Raw genomic sequence first — 8,987 nt, 5'->3', positions numbered from 1 at the left:
TTTTTTTTTCGTATCGCCCAATAAACGACTATGGACGATCGTAAACCACACCTCTCCTACGAGAAAATTAATTGGTGGTCCCCAGACTAAATATCACTTGTGATTTTAGTCTGGTGTTAGCCAGGCTAAATGAAACCCTAAATATTTACCTAAACCATTCTTCATAGTAGTAAAAGCAGGGTCGCACCTTACTTTACATCACTTTAATAGCATAGCCTATTATAATTACGACTTGTATGTGCCATATTTTATTCCACCATGATATCTGTTTGTTGATGCGCTACCGAAACCAAGACCAATGAACTGATCTGTCCAAATACAAAGTTAAACCTGGCATTTTCATGTAAAAAGGACTCGAAATTCTGAGCTTCTGCATGTTTGCTCAACAAATGGCTTCCTTTATGCACTTTCTCTTTCTCGGCTAGTCAACAAAATGATCTGCAATGAAGCTATAAGCAAATCTAGCTACTGTATTATCACATTGTGTTCGCTAGTTCGAGACGTTTCCTGCGCGCGGGCTTGTTGTCGCTGTCTTGACGCTCCTCGCCGTGTCCCGCTGTGCGACGTAAAGACGCTCCAATCGGACGCCACGCACCGCGCCTCCGTCTCCAGCGGGACCAGTCACGTCTGAGGCAGGGCGTGTCCGGGGGCGAGGGACCGTACCACCGCCGAGGGAGCGAGGTGAGGGGAGACAGGGCTGGGATGTCAGTGAGCTAGGGAGGTGTGTGGAGGGTTAGGATTATTTTGATCGTAATATTCAAGTGCAGGGGCAACTTTATATAGAGCACAATTAGAGGCAATTATTATTTATTACATGTAAAGCAAAGAGCGCAGATTAAATACTTTAAATGTCGTATGAAGCTAAACAGAATTATTTTCAGCTTGGATTTGAATGTTGTTGAGCCTGCCTCAAATCTCCTGGAAATCAACTCCACCTGAAGAGACCACATTTACTCCAGTTTGGCTTTACCCAAATCTAGAAGCTTCTTTAAAAAAAAAAAAAGTCCAAAAGCAACAAAAGATCAAGAAAAAAGGTGACAAAAGAGCGACAAAAATATCACAAAAAAGCAATGAAAAAGTGAGAAAAACGCAACAATAAAGTCACAAAAACCGCCCAAAAAATAATGAATAATGTGAAGAAAACGCAAAAAAGTAAAAACGGTAAGACGACGGGGGAAAAAACGGTTTACATCAATTTTGTAGCTTTCAAATTTTTATTTTATTAATTGATCTTTATATAACCAGGATAGCCCCACTGAGATTAACAATCTCTTTTTCAGGGGAGTTCTGGTGCAGAGGGGAACCTATTGTACATGTTTTAGTAAATGAGGCGTTACACTGGCCTATAGGCTGTAAACTCCTGTCAAGAAGCTTTTGGATTTGGGTAAAGCGGAAAAATACTGAGATATGTTCTTACCTGAGTTTAGATGAGTTGATGTGTACCTGTCTGGTCTTTGTGCTGGTCATCAGCCTGTGTCACATGTTTCTCAAAGACTGACTGGCCCAACCGGCCCAAAAGTACGTCGGCCCATCGGGAAAACTCCCGAAGCTGCCGATGGCCAGTCCAGCCCTGCTCACATAACTGTATTTGCCACAGGAACAGGGCTAAAGAGTGGAAAGTGGCTCCGAAACCATTTGATTGCTTGACTTTTCCCTTTAAGGGCTGTAGGAACCGACAAGGTAATAACGACCAATAATGTAATAAATTTGTAACAAACCGATAACGTAATAACAATTTGCCGGATGATAATGTACTAATTATGACAATATTGGCCTGAGAAGATGAAGATCATTCACATATGTAATAAAATCAGTCAATAATATAATAGTGAATAACAATAATGTAATAACCAGCCAATAATGTAACAACTAAGTGTATATTCTAATATCATTGATAAAAAACACACACAAAGAGTCACATTTCTGCACAAAAAAACATGACATTTATTCAAGTGTTCTCCAGCACAAGTACAGACAGAGCCTCTATCTTCTCTCTGGACACAAAAACATATAAGAAATCTGTCCGAGGGGAGAATGGATGCTACATTTGCTGTGCCAACTTCTCAAAGAAAATAAAACAACATACTGTAGAGATTCACATGAGCATTTTGACCTGCTGAAAACAGTAAAATATTTCAGATTGTTATTGGAGAAAGGGAAATAAAAAAAAACATGGCGGGATTCAGAACAGCGTGGAATGGTTGAAAGCGCGGCGTACTGAGCTTACATTGCTACAGATAAAGGTAATTTTTTTTTTCTCACACGATTTTTTCCCACGAATAAGCACCGACTACAGCAATGTCTAGTCTAAAACAATATAGGAAACCGTTCGCTATTTCGCCCCATTGTTTTTCTTTTTTCAAGTACAAAGTTAAAATGCCTTTGTTAATATAGTTATATGAGTGAAATAGGAGATACTACAGAGAAACGAAACATTGTCCAGACGTGTTCTGCAGACAAGATTCAACCGCAGTTCAAGAAGACTGGGACGCCAGGCAAAAGTAAGTAATGGTTTGCAAATCTTATTAAAGTATTTATCGCTCAAACAATGTATAGGTTTTTATTTTTTCCTCACTGTCTTCATGTTTTGGACAAAATCTGCCAGTGGAATGAGAATAAAACTACTTATTTTCAGTAAATATATTAGTGCAATGAGTTGTTTTCAGTTACTTTAAGTGGAAAAATAGTTGTTCCAAGGGTAAATGTACTTATTTTAAGAACATTTTTGCTTTTGTTGGTACATCCTCTTCTGCAATGGCTGCTTAGTTTCTTGCAACATTTGACTTTGCAGTGAACAGAGGACACCTCACGAAATAAAGATTAAAGATAGACTCTTGTTGTCAGAGGTAAACTACAGAACAAAAAGAACGATTGCCTTGTTTCAAATATCTGAGAGTCATTCATGTATATTTTTAAGTCTCCGGTTTGTTTCCCGGTTCCCAATAGAGTTTGAGCAAAGCATTATGGGATTAGCAACAATTGTAAACTAATGGAGATTTTAAAAGTTAAAATACTGAAGTTATTGTTCACATTAAAACTCTTGGACACCACAGTGAGTTAGATGTATTTACCAGCAGTAACTCGGCAGCTAACGGAGTTGTTTTCTCCACTTTTTATACTGTTTTTAGCTAATGTTAGTCAATGGAAATGTATGCTAACAGCTGCAAAGATGGCGGATCTCCATGCTAACAGTGGAACTTACCAAACTCTATATTGTCTAATAATTGCAGGAAAGGACATGTCATATTATAATTCTTGCATTAATGAGTGTCCTACAACTTTGTGACCTTTTGCTACAGATACATTATTAGGAACATCCATGAATGGTAATATTTGAGAGGGAAAACAAAGAGGAACAAGAACAACTCTTTCTTACTTGTTGCTCCACAATTGCTTTAACAAATGCTGAATTATGAATGTATTTATTCCTTTCGGTGTCTCCGTTTTCTTATTTGGTAGAAAAGCGGTTTAAACGCCCCGAATTTGTGCATATAACAGCGAATTCTAACATTAGCTTCATGCTATTGCTAATCGCTAATGCTAATCGCTAACCGCTAGCTTTGAGTGCAGGTTTTTCACATCTAGTGGACAATCTGCTGTGAAAAAACATTCATAATGACCAGATTTTGACTGGACTTTATTTGTGGGTGCCATATACGCTCATAATTAGAGCGTATATGAGCAAAAATAATGACTTCCTTATCAGACACGCCCCGCTAGTATGACATGTTGTATGAGATTTGCAAACCATTAATTCCTTTTCTCACAGTGTCCCATCTTTTTGCTTTTGAACCGCGGTCGTAGCACATAATCTGTTGATTAGTTAAAATGTATAGCACCATTGGAAACACCTACGGCCGTCTAAATATATAAAGTTAAAGACAGTCAACAGAAAAAACAAAAACAGGGCTGTGCAGTGAAGTCTTAAAGCTGTCAAAAATCACCACAAATTCATCTGGATCCACTTGACAAAATAAAGAAAACGGAACAAAAAATAACCCCAAACATTTCTCCTACATCTAAATGCAATTTCAATCCAATTTCATTTTCCTAAGATGCGCCTAATTCAGTGATATATATTAGCAAAGAATTATATTTGTACATCTTATACGCGATACAAAATGACAAATTGAGAAACCAAGAGAGAGATATGTACAGAAGTATGTACAAATTAGGATGGGGGACAGCCATAACTATAGGTTTATGGCATGGAGTAAAATAATGGTCTGGCCAGCCATAAAGAACTGATTAATTATGGGATTGTTGATCGTTTTCTGAGCCCTGCAAAAGCAACTGGGTGTGATGTTTCATTTAAAGTCAATGATCTTTATTGCCCATCTGAAGTACAATTGGGGTTTTAGACATTTTGGGCACTAAATTATGATGATGTTTTGTCTGATTCCATCCATAAAATGTTGGTTGAGATGTTAGAATGGACTTCAGATCAAATCTATGGATAAACGTTTTGCTTTGTTTCCATAAACTGGATAATATATATAGTTTCTAGAGACAGATAATGAGCTCTATGTAAATTGACACCATTTACCAAGCAGGTTGTCAGATATTATAGGTTAAAAAGCTCCAAAAGTAGAGGTAAGGTAGAGTAGGTCAAAGTCAAAGCCTGGACTGGCCATCCATCCATCCATTTTCTTCCACTTTATCCGGGGCGGGGTCGGGGAGGCAGCAGTCTGAGCAGAGATGCCCACACTTCCCAATCCACGCACCTCTCCTCCAGCTGTTCTGGGGGGGACCCTGAGGCGACACCAGGCCAGCTCGGAGACATAGTCCCACCAGCGTGTCCTGTGTCCTGGGTCTTCCATGAGGCCTCGTCCCAATAGGACATGCCTGGAGCATCTCCCGAGGGAGGCGACCAGGAGGTATCCGGAACAGATAGCCATCCTTGCCACCTCAGCTGGCTCCTCTCAACGTGAAGGAGCAGCGACTCTACTCCGAGCTCCTCTGGGGTAACTGAGCTTTTCTGAACTGGAATAACATCAAATACCGAATTTTCTCATTGACATAACTCAGATATGGCTGGCCAGGGTGAGAGGGAATAAGGTCACTTAAAAACTCACTTTAAATTAAATTTCAAATTCAAATTCTTAAATAGCTTGTAGTTAATTATTAATATAATCTATTTTAATTCTTTGAGTGCCGACGTTTCGCGCGACACTTTGTCAGTTTTTTGTTTTGACAAACTCTTAAATTATCCGTGTCTTTTTGAGTGATCGGCATTCGGGCCAGAATCCGCGTTAGCCGACACGATGGTGGCTCGGAAAGCGGCCGAGCTGTCCACGACGAGGGACAAAAATATCAAACAAAGCACGCTCTGTTCACACAATCGTAGAGAGAGACATTCTTTCACATGGGCTCGGCCAGGGCTGCACGAGGAATGAGGATTCCATGTTCCTATGTCGGTCTGCAACAGGCTTTACAGCGGGTCTGGTCACTGGCTGCAAGATAAAGGTTTAATGTAAAGCTGTTCTCATTTGGGGCTGCTCGGTCAGGTCTAGGTTCAGCAACACTATGCGCCAAAAGAATGAGATCAGCCTGAATCATCATGGAATTCTTCTTCCCTGATGGCCTGGGCTTTCACCATAATTATTATATCGACTTATCGTTCAATAAATAGTAGATAAACTATACATTTTTGGGCTCAAACTTAGATTTTGACTTTTAGAACAAAGGTTTACTGTCACCTTTATGCTTTAGAATAGTATCTTTAGAGTCAATAATATCGTTTATCGCAATATTTTCCTGCCTCAATATATCAAACTAATTTGATATCGTGATAGGCCTACTGTTGGCATATTCCAAGATGACAATGCCAGGATTCATTGGGCTCACATTGTGAAAGAGTGGATCAGGGAGCATGATATGGATCGGCCACCACAGAGTCCAGACCCCATTGAGAATCTTTGGGATGTGCTGGAGAAAGCTTTGCACTGTGGTCACACTCTCCCATCATCAATACAAGAGCTTGGTGAAAAATGAATGCAACACTGTCATGGAAATCTACATTTTGACATGTAAGAAATACTAGAGCGTGTGACCTTTTTTTGAAAGAGACTTTTTCTTTTGGTGTAAAACCAATATTGGTCAAATCCATGATCTTGTAGAAAGATGAAGGGCATGTTGTGTGGATCCTCTTTGTCACTGCTGCTTCATTTTTGGATCCAGCACACATCTTTACCGACTGTAAAATCACTTTCTTCCCATATTAACCTAAAACTGGGGCAGTAGGCAAGTTTGCTTGGCGGAGGACCGATTTTCTTCATCGTCAGAAGACCCCCCCAATTGTAGCCAGAAGTTAAGCACCACTTTCAACAAATGCCAGTATTGTATATAATATATTACATAATTGTGTGTTCTGCTAAGAAATTTTAAAAGCATTGCCAGTATTTTCCTCATTTCTGAGTACTTAAACAGGCATTTAATCTATTAATTTAATCTCATAAAATCTCTATCCTGATATAAAAAAGAAATATCACGATAACGATATATTTCAAAACTGACAAATGACTTCAAAATTCAAGCTTACGCCTATTGAGAAGATTAATGCAAATATATTTCATTCTTTTTTTCCTAGCACCTTACTAATTTCCTCACTAATATGATCTACTCAGGAAGTTAACATCATTTAATTTTAATTTTAAAGCACCTGTCTCCGTGTTCTACAGTCAGCTGAGCGAAACATGAATTATATCATGTCCACAGTGATACAAAAAATGACAATGATATCAAAAATGATATCGATATAGGATACGATATGGCCCACCCCTAGTAAAGTTATTTCTCAAAATCATCTTGAGGGCCAGAGGTTCGATGCTGGAGGGCCGGATTTGGACCGCGGGCCTGACGTTGCCTACCACTGTTGATATTAGGAGAACTATATTTCTCTATAGGAACAATCCACTAAACTAAAATGTTAATGTTGTGAGCGTTTCGACTCCTTTCGCAGATTTTATCCCGACTCCTTCCTCTGGGTTGTGGGTTCGATTCCCGATCAATCTGTATCTACATCGTGCAGCCCTGGCCGAGACATACTGCATCCTGCTTCGAACAGAAAACAATATGAACAATGGTAAAAAAAAACAACAAAAAAAATTCAAACTTACATGTTACAAATCCATCTACTGTACAACGAGTCCAATACATAATTTTCACATAGTTTCGATTCAATCCGGTCACTTCTAATGGCACAGCCCTACTGTTTACAAAAGCATTACACAAGGATATTCAGATTCAGTTCACATCATCAAACAGAAACCAATATCTTAAAAAAAATTAGGAAAAAACAAAGAAAGTATACATATAAAAGTGCTTAATAATGTCAATAAAACAGCACAAAAAGTCGTCTATAAAAAGGTAGAAGAACCACTTGATTTTTGAGGAGTTTCAGCGCAGTCGTTACAGTAAAATGTTATCGGTCAAAAGTAGAAAAAGTAGTTAAGTATATTAATCGACGGCGGTAAACTCCATTTCCCATGAGGCTTTGCGTTTGTGCAGGTCCAAAGGCAGTGAGCACCATGTTCTTCAGTATTAGCTGCAGCAGAAGAAGGATATGCTAAAGGTCTGGACCGTTCAGAGTCCATTTGATATTGGAAAACTACAAAAAACAGTACAGCGACAGGTCCATAAACGCCTCACGTCCACCGAGGAATATCTAGGGTTCAGTTTGTAGAGTATTCACTGTAGTAAATACTTTAATCTGTTTAAAAAAGTAATACATTTACGGCAACAAGACAGGGACAAAACTACTTTCTCGTTCCCAGTCATTAGCATTGACAGTGCAGCTACACAGCGCCATCTACTGTTATGTGGCCAATAGTAAAAAGTTCTCAATAGTAGTACATCTTGAAGTACAGATCCTCAAATACTCAAGTACAAACCTGTCAGAATTATTACTAAAGTATATATCGACTTATCGTTCAATGAAAACATAAAATATATTGTATTTCTGGGCTCAACATTTAGCGAAGGTACATTTAGTTGCATTTTTGTTATTCTATTTTTGTAATACTTTTACAAATTACCGAAGTAGACTGAATTTCACTGCTTCTTCAATGTATGTGTTGTTAAAGATAGTTAATATATACTTTTAGAGCAATATATTACTATGATTTTCATCCGTTTTTACTAAGTTTCGGCGGTATAAAATGGCTGCTTCCTACATGACCATATTTGGGCATTTTCAGAGGGGGAAACAGATTTTTTTACTTTCTCCGTTTACTCCACCATTACTTTGACAAATGCTGAATCATGAATATATTTTCTTGCTAAAGAAAGACACAGAGACATGTAGAGGAGCCAAGTGGTTCAACAGCCCATAAATACAAAAAAAAACAGACAATGCTACCCAGGAAGCTACGCTAACTTCACGCTGCATATGCTGATGCTAGCTATGAGCGCAGTTTTTTTCAATTCTCCTGGACAATTTGCTGCGAAAAACATCGATATGGACCCGATTCTGGCTCGATTTCATTGGTGTGTGATAAATATGTTTAGAATCCACCAGTAAATGGCCAAAAATTGTGAGAAATTCCCATGAGAGGTTTTCTTCCCCCTCGGCTAGGCCACGCCCCCTTGTATTACGCATTACCGTCAGTATCTATAATGTCAATATATCAAACGTTTGACATTTTTAAATTTATTTTGAATTTAACTTCCCCCTGACGATCATTATAACCAAACTGAAATCCCGTGACATTACTCGGTGCAAATGAGGATATTGTATCGATAAAGCCACGTGAGAAATGGGAGTTTGCCCGGAGTCGAGGAGCACCATGTTTGTCGACAGCATTACAGTAGTACCATATTCACTTCAGTTGTGTAGAAACAGTAAAACAGAGGTATTTGTGATGTGTTTGGGTTCTCAGAGACACAGCTAACTACAGACACTGTAAATGGGCTTTCTCAAAATGCAGTTATTATTGATAGACATTACCGAGGCACTCTCCTAATCAAAAAATTGCGATATTCTCCAC

This window comes from Gobius niger, assembly GCF_951799975.1.
Source record: "Gobius niger genome assembly, chromosome: 16".
Taxonomy (NCBI): Eukaryota; Metazoa; Chordata; class Actinopteri; order Gobiiformes; family Gobiidae; genus Gobius; species Gobius niger.
Note: the sequence above shows the minus strand (reverse complement) of the source record.